Genomic DNA, 13,035 nt, shown 5'->3' with positions numbered 1-13,035 from the left:
TTTATTCCAACTATACTACCTTCTGTGTTTATAATCCCCTTCTCCAACAGTGACAATTTTGGCATCCATTTTGGCATCAATATATTCACTTATTTGCTCACTCACAGAACACACCGAGCAAGATTTCAGAATTGTTAGTCTGTACCGTAGTGCAAATCAATTCTATTAAGTGGAATTTACTATTTGTCTTTTTTAGAGCAAAACTTATAAACAGTAAAATATACAAATCTTCACAATTCATTGAGTTGTGATAAGTTGTGAGATGTGAAGACATTGTGTGCTTTCATGAAACTCACCCTGGTATTAAGATATAGAAAATGTCATCATTGTATAAAGCTTCCTGTTGCCGCTTCCTGGTAAATTCCCTCATCTAATAGCTTAGAGTTTTCTCTTTTGAATTTTTACGTATATGAAATCATGTAGTGTGAATTCTTTTTGGGTCTGGCTTCATTTGCTCAGACTTTCATTGTCTAAAAGAGTCATCCATATTATTATATGGATAAATAGTTTTTCATTTTTATTGCACAGTATTATTCCATTGCATGTCGATATCAAAATCACTTACCTATTCTTTAGTTGACAGGCATTTGTGTTGTTCCCAATTTTGAACAGTTAATAAAGCTGCCATGAACATTTTCTCTAAAGTCTTTTGTAAAAATGTATTCTCATTTATGTTAGGTAAATTCATAGGAGTAGAATCGATACATCATAGGGAGGATATATGTTCAGTTTTTTAAAACTGACAGGTTTCAAATTGATTGTGTAATTTTTACTCTGTTATCAAAGTATAAGAATTATGGTTGCTCCATATCACTGACAATATTTAGTGTTGGTCTTTTTTTAGTTTAACCATTCTGCTAAATATGGAGTAGTATCTCTTTAGGATTTAATGGCATTTTCCAGCTAACTAATGATGTTGGATCCTTTTTCATTTATTTATTGGCCATATATACTTATTTCTTTGTAAATTCTCTGTTCAGGTCTGTTTTCATTCAATTGTCTTTTTATTACTCAATTATAGGATACAAATTTCTTTGTCTTTTGCCAGATATATCCTAGGTTATAAATATATCTTAGATTTTCTTTTAAAAGGTTTTAAGTTTAGGTTTTAAAAATAGGTCTATGATTCATCTCAAATTAATTTTTGCATATTGAATGAAGGGCAGGTCAAGATTCATTTTTTTCTCTGTGGTTATCCACATAGAAATCCTTCAGTACCATTATCAAAAGTTAATTGACTGTACAATTTTGGGTGTATTTCTGAACTCTATGTTTTATTCAACTATCATTTTATAAATATTGCACTGTTTTTATATTGTAGCTTCATAGTAAGTCTTGAAGTCAGGCACTGTTAGCTCTCTTCCTATGTGTATTATTTTCCTTTTTCAAGATTTCTTTGACTATTCTAGATCACTTGTACTTTAAGATAAATTTTAGAATCCGCTTATCAATTGTTAAAATAAAAAGCATATCGCAATTATGATTGGGCTTATGTTGAATCTGTATATCAACTTGGGAAGAGTTGTCATCTTGATAATATTGAGTCTTCCAATCCATGAACACAGTCTATCACCCCATTTACTTGGGACTTTAAAAGTTTCTCTCATTAATATTTTGTGGATTCTGTACAGAGATTTAGCTTGCATTAATTTATCTTGAATATTTTATGTGTTTGGAAGTAGTGGAAATGGAAGTTTTAAATTTTTATTTTAACGTTGTATATTGAGACCTTGCTAAATTTGCTATGTAGTCTAGTGGATATTTGTATATCCTTTAAGATTTACTACACAATCATGTCATCTGCAAATACTGACAGTTTAATTTATTTATTTTTATTTATTTATTTATTTATTTATTTATTTATTTATTTATTTATTTTTTGAGACCATGTCTCACTCTGTTGCCCAGAATGGAATGCAGTGGTGTGATCTTGGCTCACTGCAACCTCCGCCTCCTGGGTTCAAGTGATTCTCCTGCCTCAGCTTCCCGAGCAGCTGGGACCACAGGTGCACACCACTACGCCCAGCTAATTTTTGTATTTTAGTAGAGATGGAATTTCATCATACTCTCGAATTTTTATGCCTTTATTTTGCATTAGTGTACTTTCTTAAACTTCTCGTTTAATGTAGAGTAGAAATAGTGAGAGAATATCTTTGCCTTCATCATTGTCTTAGAGGGAAAATATAAACTACTGAAGAGAAAATGTGAACCTCTTTATAAAATTTTGTACAATCCTTGTACAGTATTCATGCTAGTCATCTCTGTACTGTTCCAATATTAGTATATGTGCTGCCACAGCAAGTACATATTTTCTCTGAAAATCTGTGACTTTCTTGAAATCAGAATTCATGACTTAGTTTTCTTTCTAGTCTATGCACCTAGCATAATGCCCCAAACATGCAAGAACTGCAATAAGTGTTTTTTAAATAAATAAATAACAATTTCTTAAAAGATTATTTTGTAGAAATAACCTAATAACATCCTATGATCATATTTTTCAGAGTATGTTCTATGTAATACTAATTCTAAGAGATGATATCATGTATTAATATAAATTTTTTATTGACAAATAAATTTGGGAGATTCTGGATCTAAAAAGGAAAAAGATTTACCCACATAACAGAGTAGACAATTCATATTTACACTCATTTGTAAAAATTTTCCTAACATTGCTAGCTATGTACTTAAATTCCTTTATGATCCCCATTTCTACTGATGGTTGGAAAGTAAGGTAAACTTCCCAGTTACAGATAACTCAATATTTTCCAGTTTAAAATGTTCTCATTTAGTAAATGTTCACTCAGTTTAACTTCTCCAGGTGATACTCACCATTTCCTTTTCCAAATGGTGTCTGGAATTGTGCAAATGTCTTCTGGGGCTTACTCTTAGTGAACTCAGATTGACGGGTAGCTTGTCTCACCTTACTCTGGGCAATGGCCTTGTTTCCTACTGTTTCTGCTGTTCAAGTGACTATAACAGATATATCGTAATACTTGCTGTCACAGAAAAATCAAGTCTCAAGGTATATATCCTTATAGCTATGGGTTTAATTATATCCCCTCAAAATTCATATGACAAAGTCCTAATTCCTAGTAACTCAGAATGTGATCTTATTTTGAAATAAGACCATTGCTGATATAAGTAGTTGAGAGGTTATTAAGATGGGTCCCAATCCAATGTGGCTATGTCCTTACAAAAAGGTATAAGTTTGGAGAAAGACATGCAAACAAGGACTACGCCATGTGAGGATAAAGGCAGAATTGGGGGTTGATGCTTCTACAAGCCAAAGAATAGTAAATATTTCCAGCAAACCACCAGGAGCTAGAAGAGAGACATGGAACAGATTCTTCACAGTCTTCAGAAGAAACCAATCCTGGTGGTATTTTGATCTTGGACTTCCAGCCTCCAGGACTGTGAAACAATAAATTTCTGTTACTTAAGCTGCTCAGTTTGCAATGTTTTGTTACAGCAGCTTTAGTAAACTAATATATTCATCCTTTCTTCTGGATGTTATGTTTGTACTTGGTTCTCACTGACGTTCTAAATCTTCTGATTTTCAGCTGTAACTTCTGTTTCTTGCTTAGATTGCCCACTCCACTCTATCTCATATGTGATCACCTTGCAATTTGCTCTGTTGACCCATGGAAGACCAACTGTTTTTACTTCTCAGCTATTTCCAGTTTTTACTTTCAGCTATTTCATGCTCCCAAAATAAATTTTGAATCCCTCCCACATCACAGAGCTGTCAAGGGATATTCCATTGGCAAAATTTCCTGCTGTTTCTCTACCTAAAATATGTCTATAATATTTTCTATTCCACTATAACCATCTCATATTAGCACAAGAAAGAATCTTGGAAGTCAGTCTTAGTTCAGAGTTACAACTGGGAAGGAAAATCCATACACTCTAGGGGTTCAACTTCCCTTCCAATTTGCCTGGAGTTTTCCCCTCCCCTCTCCTGTGCCCCTTGGATTATGGTTAATGGAGGTGAGTTGACTGGATTCCTGAAAAATCCAGGCTATTTTTTTACACCATGCTTAATCCTTCCAAATGCTCTTCTTCCTCTCATGAGCAGTATCATCTTCCTTCCTTTTTCTGATAGGCATTCCCCGTATAACATTGCTTTCTAATTTTCCTCTCAACGTTGTTTTTTGGTAAAACTTAGTGATCTATGATTCCACCAAGCCTGATTTTTTATAAGCAGAAGGTCTTTTGAAGCTAGAGTTTCAATACGTTTGCTAGTGTTGGCATTCATGGTCCTCTTTGGGATGCTGAATGCTGAATACTGACTCTCTCCAAATTCCTGTTATAAATATCCTAATTATCTCTAAGGCATTAGGTGCCTCAGATTAAACAAGGTGAGGATCATCAGTAATGTGGAAAAGAAACACACATTACTGTCTTCATATTATCCAGGACTTCCTAAAGCGCTTCATGCACTAACAGGTGTTATGACTCTACAAACACTGAGGATATGGTATATATAGCACTTTACAACTTATTTGAACACAGATCCTTTATCTTCAGAGAACATCTGGCTAGACTAATATCCCATTGGAAATGAACCGATGAGCAAAATGATGTGTTGCAAAACAGGAAAAACTGGAAGCAGGGAAATGAATTAAGAGGATACAACATTTGTCCAAAAGAAAAGTGATGAAGACCTGAACTGGAGAAATGGCAGTGATCACGAGATTCAATAAGGATTTAGATTTAGTATTTAGTATTTATAAACTATATAACATTGTCAGAACACTTGATTTACCCTAATGAAATTGGATTCTAGATGTTTCTATCTAGCAATGTTCGTAATTTGTTAAATTTCAAGAAGACAACTGGTTGAAATCAGAGGCACATGTATTTTAAATACATGTTTATAAAACAGATGTGGAAGGAAGACATACTTCTCTTGGGCTGGCACTTAAAGAAAATTTTCTTAAGGCATCCAATTACATTTTATTCTGCCTCTCTCTTAGTTCATGAAATGTATTAGAAAGGTTCTCCTTGGTTTCTCAAGATCTTTAAAAACAGACTTACCAATGTGATGAGAAAACTTGAAAATTTTTCCCAAATTGCTAGTCAGTAAAATTTTAGATCCGAAGCAATTTTAATGTTTCAAGCATTCATTTATTTTAAGTTGTATTTTATAGACCGGATCTTGCTCTGTCTCCCAGGCTGGAAAGCAGTGGCAGGATCATGGCTCACTGCAGCCTTGACCTCCCAGGCTCAAGCAATTCTCTCACCTCAGCCTCCTGAGTAGCAGGGATCACAGGCCTGCACCTCTACACTTGGCTAATTTTTTTTTTTTTTTTTTTTTTTTTTTTGTGACAGAGTCTCGCTCTGTTGCCCAGGCTGGAGTGCAGTGGCACGATCTCTGCTCACTGCAAGTTCTGCCTCCAGGGTTCACGCCATTCTCCTGCCTCAGCCTCCTGAGTAGTAGCTGGGACTACAGGCGCCTGCCACCATGCCCAGCTGATTTTTTTTTTTTTTTTTTTTTTTGTATTTTTAGTAGAGACGGGGTTTCACCGTGTTAGCCAGGATGGTCTCGATCTCCTGACCTCGTGATCCGCCCGCCTCGGCCTCCCAAAGTGCAGGGATTACAGGCATGAGCCACCGTGTCTGGCCCAATTTATTTATTTTCTTGTAGAGACAGGGTTTCACTGTGTTGCCCAAGCTGGTCTCGAACTCCTAGGCTCAAGCAATCCTCCCATCTCAGCCTCCCACAATGCTAGGATTACAAGTGACAGTCACTGCACCTGGCCTACCAAATATTTTTAAATAACATATTGGAATATCTTTCATGGGCCTCCACTGATTTATACTTTTCACTAATACTAGAATATTGTGTTTATTGTAATATAATTTAAGCACGAGAGAGAAAAAAAGACAAATTTAGTTATAAAATTAAATTAGTTCATATTAAATATGGCTAGAAGATTATATGTAATAGAACTGAATCATCAAAATAGAACTGGTGATTTTTAACTAAAAACGTAACAGTATTGCAGTTCTTCCTTTTAGCGATAAAGGTAATAATTAGATAGAGATTACTAATAAGATCTGTTTCACAAAAATGGCTTAGTTTTCTATGGTGTTACTACATTAATAAAAATTTTAAGAAAAAAGATAACAAAGGAAGTAATAATTTGGAGAGTGTGGCAGATTGCTGAAAAAAATGAACATAATTATTTTCATCTCTTCCTTTTATTCATGCCCCTTTGCACTGTCACTTGCAGTATCTTGAATCAAAAGGTAGGCTTTGCCTTTCCCCCCCGTATATATGGTCTGAACTTGCAACTTGCTCTGACCAATGAAATGCAGTGGAAGTGACATTGTGGCAGTTGTAAACCTAGGTTTCATGTGCCCTTGGCAATTCTATTCTCTGCAGAAATTCTTTGTAGCCTCCACGTTAAGTCTAAGCTAGTCTGCTGGATGATGAAAAACCACATGGAGACCACATGTGCCATCCCAGTTGAAGCCATCTTAGATCAGCCAGCCCTACTAACTGACTGTCGTTACATGGGTGAGGCCAGCTGAAACCAGAATTGCCTAGCAAAGCCTAGCCCAAAGTACCAACCTGTAGAATTGTGAGATAAATAAATGTTTGTTGTTTTAAGCAACTAAAGCATTCCAAAACTTTTGTTTTGGAATGGTTGGTTATTCAGCAACTAATTTGGTGCTTCAGATTATTTCTGTGCTTAACTATTTTAATCACCTCTCAGTAATCTTCCTCTTTTAAAACTTCTGATTGCCTGCACAGTAAAGTCTCCATAACTTTAATCAGATTTTCAAGGTCTTTCATGATTTCTCTACGAGATAAATCTGAAGTAGAAGTTTCTGCTACTTTTCTCAATTCACCCTTGAATGATTTTGCCAAAATGAATTATCAATAGTACTTAACTATGAAACACTATCGATTGAAAAGTTTATCATTTGTTTAATACACATGTTACTCCACATCCTTACAGATGGTAAGCTTCTTTTGAAATTGATTCTAAGATAAATCATGTTTTTATACACAGTAAAGTCTAGAAAGATAATGCGACTGAGAAGGAAGAAAGCAGAGTCCTTATTGTTTTCTACACCTTAAGTTCTCTGCTGCCTGTCCCTGTCTAGAACCATTCCCTCTGTTTTCTATGCTCCAGGTCTACATATTCACATAATCCTGTGTATCTAAAAATCTATACAAATATCTTCCCACTTAGAAATCATTGAGGACCTTTGTCTTCATTGAGCTAAAAGTAATCACTCCTACATGAATTTTTCTCTCAATTGATTAGAACTACTCACAGGCATTCTACTGTATCTTTGTATTGGCAACTTTTCCTTTGCTATTAGACCGTATGCAGGTTGAGGGCAATACAACATTTATTGAATATTTCACACTCTCTTTTGCCACTCCAACGCAAAGCTCTAAGAACAATGTCTATTCTGCGTTGCTCAATATATATTTGTTCAGCAAATAAATCAATAAAAAGCACACATTTAACAAACCTCAAGGTTTCTGACTGTTCGTATTCATTCTGTCACTAATTAACCATGAGACCTTAGACAATTTGCTTATTCTCTTGGGACTGATGCCGCAAATTACGTAAGAGATGAGATAGTAGATGCGTGAATACTCTGTGTAAACTGGGAGATCAGTTTGATGTGTTAGCAGTGTTTCCTTTTCTGAAAACTGAGGCAGTTGAACTTGATCTAGTTTTTAAAAACCACCTGTAAGTAGCATTCCACAATGATAAGATTGCTAGTTGTTGCTTTTTCTTAAGTGTGTTAGCTCAAAGTGTGAGATGACTTTTAAAAAGAAAGTACAGAACTTGCTTCTCTTGATTCTAGGAAAGAAAGCTTATCTTGGTAGCTGATGCACTAGTGAACATTCCTACTGTGATTATTATTCTAGACAACTTTGCACCATGCGGACAGGTCAAATGAGACCAGATGTATTATGAACCAATGCTAATCAGGACTGTTTCCTGCACTCTGAGACCAAAGGGGCCATTCTCACAAAGAAAGAGGTAGGTATTATTATAGCAATATAAATCCCCAAGAGTTTGGTTCAAAACTTTTTTGATTAACTAAAACTTTTATTAATAAAAGTAGATTAAAGACATACTAAGAGTTCAATATTTTAAAGAATCACCCTTAGGAAATAGGCATATAGTGATTGGTGTTGGATGTAATGATATACCATAATTAATGTCAGCACTACAGAATCTTGAGCCCCACATCTCTGCACTGTGATGAATTTTCCAGTTCAATACTATTCATTTCAGTTAACTTTGACTCAATTTACATTTGTATCAATTCAAGGTAGCATTTGATATTGTAGAAAGAGGGTTGGCTTTTAAAATTAATGAACTTCCATATTAACTACTACTTGTGTGATGTTTAGCAACCCACCTACTCTCTCTAAACCTTAGTTTCCTCATCTGCAAAATGGGAATATTATTAGCCACCTCATATTTGATATAATGTCCCTAGCACAATGATTATATCATTTTCCTCCCACTCCTTCAATTCACGCCAGTTCAATTTGACTTAATTTAACAAATATCAACTATTTTGCAACGATATTGCTGGGACACAACCATGCATATGGTAGAATCATTGCAAATATGGGCTAATGGGAAGCCTCTGTAATTGAGAAGTTTTTCCTTGGGAAAATATGTATTATTTGATTATGTAAGGAATTAATTATTGTCATGTTTTATTTATATCTAATCCATTGAGTTTATTAATGTCTAAATCAATGAGATGATCACAAAGGAAAGTTTGATATTTTCTCCAAAAATTTGGTGTCTACACTCTATTTTTCTATAAAATGAACACATTTTCTTAAATTTTAGGAAGACAGTAGTCTTCTATAAGTCTTCTATAACCTTGTCCATGGACATGGCCTTACTGGAAGGCATAAGTGAAACTAATCATTGCCGTGAATAAGCTGCCTCTGACTCCTCTTGTGCCCCACTTTCTGCTCAGTCCTATTACATTCCCAGCCACTGCTGTAATAACCTGTTCCACATGAGTTTTTTCACTGAAAACTCAAAATACATGCAACCCAGAAATGTGAATGAATTAGGAGGCCAATAGATAAATTACTTCCTTTTCTATCTCCCAGGCAGATAGGTCTAAGATGTATTTCATAAGGCTTTCCAGAAAACGTCATGTGATGAACATCAGTCACATAGTGGGGTCAACTCGATCATGCATCCTTGTCTTAGTTTTTTTTCATTTCCCGTTTCACTCTACCTATCCTTCATTCCTGTTTCCTCATATCACTTTAGGGAGAACTTCAGCTAAGATGAGCATAATGGGGCAATTTTTAAGGCTTAACTCCTCCCCATTCCGTAGCTCTTAGTATGGTAAACTGGTAAGGGTGGCCAAATTTGTATAAAGGACCAATGAGATTCTAGGAAAGAAAAGATTAAAATGTCCTTCTCTTTGGGATTAAAGATTATTAGAATGACTCCGATTTATAAAGATTGTCCCAAGTAAGGCTGATCAGCAGCAGAAGGCACTCAGGGCCCTTAATGTGAAATTTGTCATAGGAGTAAGGGTGGATTTCAGTTGTTGCCGTAGACCAAGGTTGAGCACAGTGTGAGGGTCAGGCTGGAACTGCCATCTAACCCGGGCTTTGTGAATGCACTTGGGGCAGGTTACCTGTGCATATGAGTAAAACACAGGCAGCTGTAAAAATGAGAGTCCAGTTATCAGGCAGTATAAGCCATTACAGATAAGGGTAATCCTGAGGGGAGCTGCTTCTGTTTTCTGCTTTCCCTGTAAGCTGCTATGCTGAGCAGCAATGTCAGAATTAATGCATGTGGTCATCAGCAGATGGGCAGGATTATATAAGGCCTTTACGGTGTGTAAAACAAGATTCTGCAGTTTCTCCCTGCCAGAGACTTTTGAAACCAGGGCTGGGGCCTAAGAACAGAACAACTGTGGCAATGGTAACATCAGGGGCTGCTGCTTGGATGGAAGCATCCTTACCTTGAGGGGAGTGGGCCTGGAATACAGATGAGTCAGCACGGAGCACTGGAACCAGTTGACTGAGGCAGGATTGAATCAGGAAGAAGAGAGATAGGTTTGTAGTAGTCAAGAAAGAAGCCGGACTTGCAAAATGAGTCTTTCAGGCTTTATGTAAGGGTAGCAGACAATTAGGAGGCACTATCCTATGAATATCTCATCACCCAAGTTTCATGGATTCTTCCAAGTCTCATTGAAAAACAAACAAAAATCTTGGCATGCTTCTGATCCTTCTGGTGACTCAAAAGTGGGAAAATGAAGCTATTAAGGCAAGAGATTATGACAGTTACAACTTCTTGACTCTTAGCTGTTGTGGCTCTATGTGTTTTTGTTTTGTTTTGTTTTGTTTGCGACAGAGTCTCGCTCTGTCGCCCAAGCTGGAGTGTGGTGGCTCGATCTCGGCTCACTGCAAGCTCCACCTCCCAGGTTCATGCCATTCTCCTGCCTCAGTCTCCTGAGTAGCTGGGACTACAGGCACCCGCCACCACGCCCGGCTAATTTTTTTGTATTTTTAGTAGAGACAGGGTTTCACCATGTTAGCCAGGATAGTCTTGATCTCCTGACCTTGTGATCCGCCCGCCTCAGCCTCCCAAAGTGCTGGGATTACAGGCGTGAGCCACCACACCCAACCCGGCTCTATGTTTTTTTAAACTTAGCTGAACTGCAATTACAGTTCCCTGAATCTCCTTCCTTTTATGGTTCCAAGCTACCAATTGGTCATAAGAAAATTCTGCATGGGGCTAAAAGGCAGGAATAAAACAATGGTCATGTTTATGCTTGAAGGATTGGTACAGAGTTAGGATTGGTTGTAGCTCATGCACCTTATCACAGGTGTGCTGGCTTACCTGGTTGGTGTGGGGCAGTAGTCAAGCACTATTCTTCTAACTCTGGCGAGGTCTCATCCTTCACCTTCTGTGAACTGTGGGCCAGGATTCTATTTATCTCCATAAGAGGATTGGCATCTCCAGCAGATGACTCTCATTAACCAAGCAGGAAGCATGGACGTGGGTCCCAGATCTCCTCAGAGGTTCCAGCTGGTCCTGCTCTTCCTACTTAACAGCCACCTTTCTTTTTTTGGCACAGCAAGCCCTGCTGACATCAGGCTCAGAACTAGATGCAAACACAATAGCCCCACATCTACAGTTTCACCAGCTCCCACAATGTTAAATGGTAAAATCTCTATGAGAAGCACCATATTTTCTGTCACTCCTGGAACATTCACTTCTCTGATCAATTCCTGCTTGATACCATGGACAAAAACAATGGTTTCGATTTCACAACTTTGGGCAAGAGGCATTTCAGCCCGCTTTGGCCTGATGGTACTTGTGCTACATGGGGGTATAGGTGGGGACAGGTGGGGTTAAGGTAGGAATCGTGATTTGTGAGGAGAAGGTTCTCCAAGGGGTGTCCCTTGTGTGAATACAGCAACATTACTAAAAGAATATAAAAACACACTCTACAGGGAAATGAGGAGTGAGGAAGGTAAAGGGAGCAGACTGGGGACAAATTGGAGAGTCTGCCTCTTTAAGGGGAGGCAGCAAATCTGAAACCTATTATTATTAGGTGAGAAGAATGAGAAGAATGACATCCAGATTGCTGGATCTGATTTCATAAAAGGTTGGAAATTCAAGTTCTTACACAAAATTTCCCATTTTTAATTGATTTTATTTAATTTTTAATTGTTAGGGATACACAGTAGGTGTATATATTTATGGGATACATGTTTTGATAAAGGCATGCAATGTAATACACCATATGGGGTACACCTTTTGATAAAGGCATCCAGTAATAATCACATCAGGGTAAATGAGATATCTTTTACTTCAGGAATTTATCATTTTTTTATGTTGGAAACATTCCAATTCCACTCTTTTAGTTATTTTAAATATAAAATAAATTATTGTTGACTGTAGTCACCCTGTCGTGTTATCGAATATGAGGTCTTATTCATTCTTTCTACTATATATTTGCACCTATTAACCATCTGAAAATCCCCCAAGTCCCCTGTTATCCTTACAAGCCTCTGGTAGCCATCATTCTACTCTCTATCTCCAGGAGTTCAATTGTTTTAATTTTTAGCTCCCACATATAGTGAGAACATGCAAAATTTGTTTTTCTGTCCCTGACTTATTTCACTTAACATAATGTCCTCCAGTTCCATCCATGTTTTTGTGAATGATAGGATTTCGTTCTTTATTATGGTCAAATAATATTATATTGTGCATATGTATCACGTTTTCTTTATTAATTCATCTGTTGATGGACACTTAGGTTGATTTCAAATCTTGCTATTGTGAATAATGCTGCAATAAACATAGGAATGCAGATATTTCTTTGATATAATAATTTTCTTTCTTTGGGATATATACCTAGCAATGAGATTGCCATGTTACATGATAATTTTCTTTTTTTATAATTTTTTGAGGAAACTCAATACTGTTCTCCATAGCAGCTGTATTAATTTATGTTCCCACCAACAGTGTGTGAGAGTTTTCCTTTTTCCATATCCTTACCAGGACTCCTCATTGTCTGTCTTTTTGATAAAAGCCATTTTAACAGGAATGAGATGATAATTCATTTTAGTTTTGATTTGCATTTCTCTGATGATTAATAATGCTAGCATGTTTTTATATACCTGTTAACCATTTGTATGTCTTCTTTTGAGAAATGCCTATTTGGGCCTTTTGCCCATTTTTAATCAGATTATTAGATTTTTTTCCTATTGAGTTATTTAAGCTCCTTGTAGAGTCTGGTTATCAATTTCTTGCCAAATGGTCAGCTTGCAAATATTTTCTTCTATTCTGGGGATAGTCTGTTCACTTTGTTGATTGTTTCCTTTGCTATGCAGAAGCTTTTTAGCTTGATGTGATCCTATTTGTCAATTTTTGCTTTGGTTGCCTGGGCTTGTGAGCTATTACTCATGAAACCTTTGCCCACTCCAATGCCCTGGAGAGTTTTCCCAACGTTTTCTTTTAGTAGTTTCATAGTTTTAGCTCTTAGACTTAAATT

General features: G+C 36.6%; 1 non-coding gene across 1 annotated transcript; it reads right to left on the bottom strand.

Moving 5' to 3' along the window:
- Positions 1-2,198: 2,198 nt before the first annotated feature.
- Positions 2,199-2,305, bottom strand: LOC112423869 (U6 spliceosomal RNA). Its single transcript, XR_003014439.1, has one exon. It is a non-coding gene; the product is annotated as a U6 spliceosomal RNA (small nuclear RNA).
- Positions 2,306-13,035: the final 10,730 nt, after the last annotated feature.

Source organism: Macaca nemestrina, chromosome 2, assembly GCF_043159975.1.
Source record: "Macaca nemestrina isolate mMacNem1 chromosome 2, mMacNem.hap1, whole genome shotgun sequence".
NCBI classification, from domain to species: domain Eukaryota; kingdom Metazoa; phylum Chordata; class Mammalia; order Primates; family Cercopithecidae; genus Macaca; species Macaca nemestrina.
This window is presented reverse-complemented; position numbering and strand designations above follow the sequence as displayed.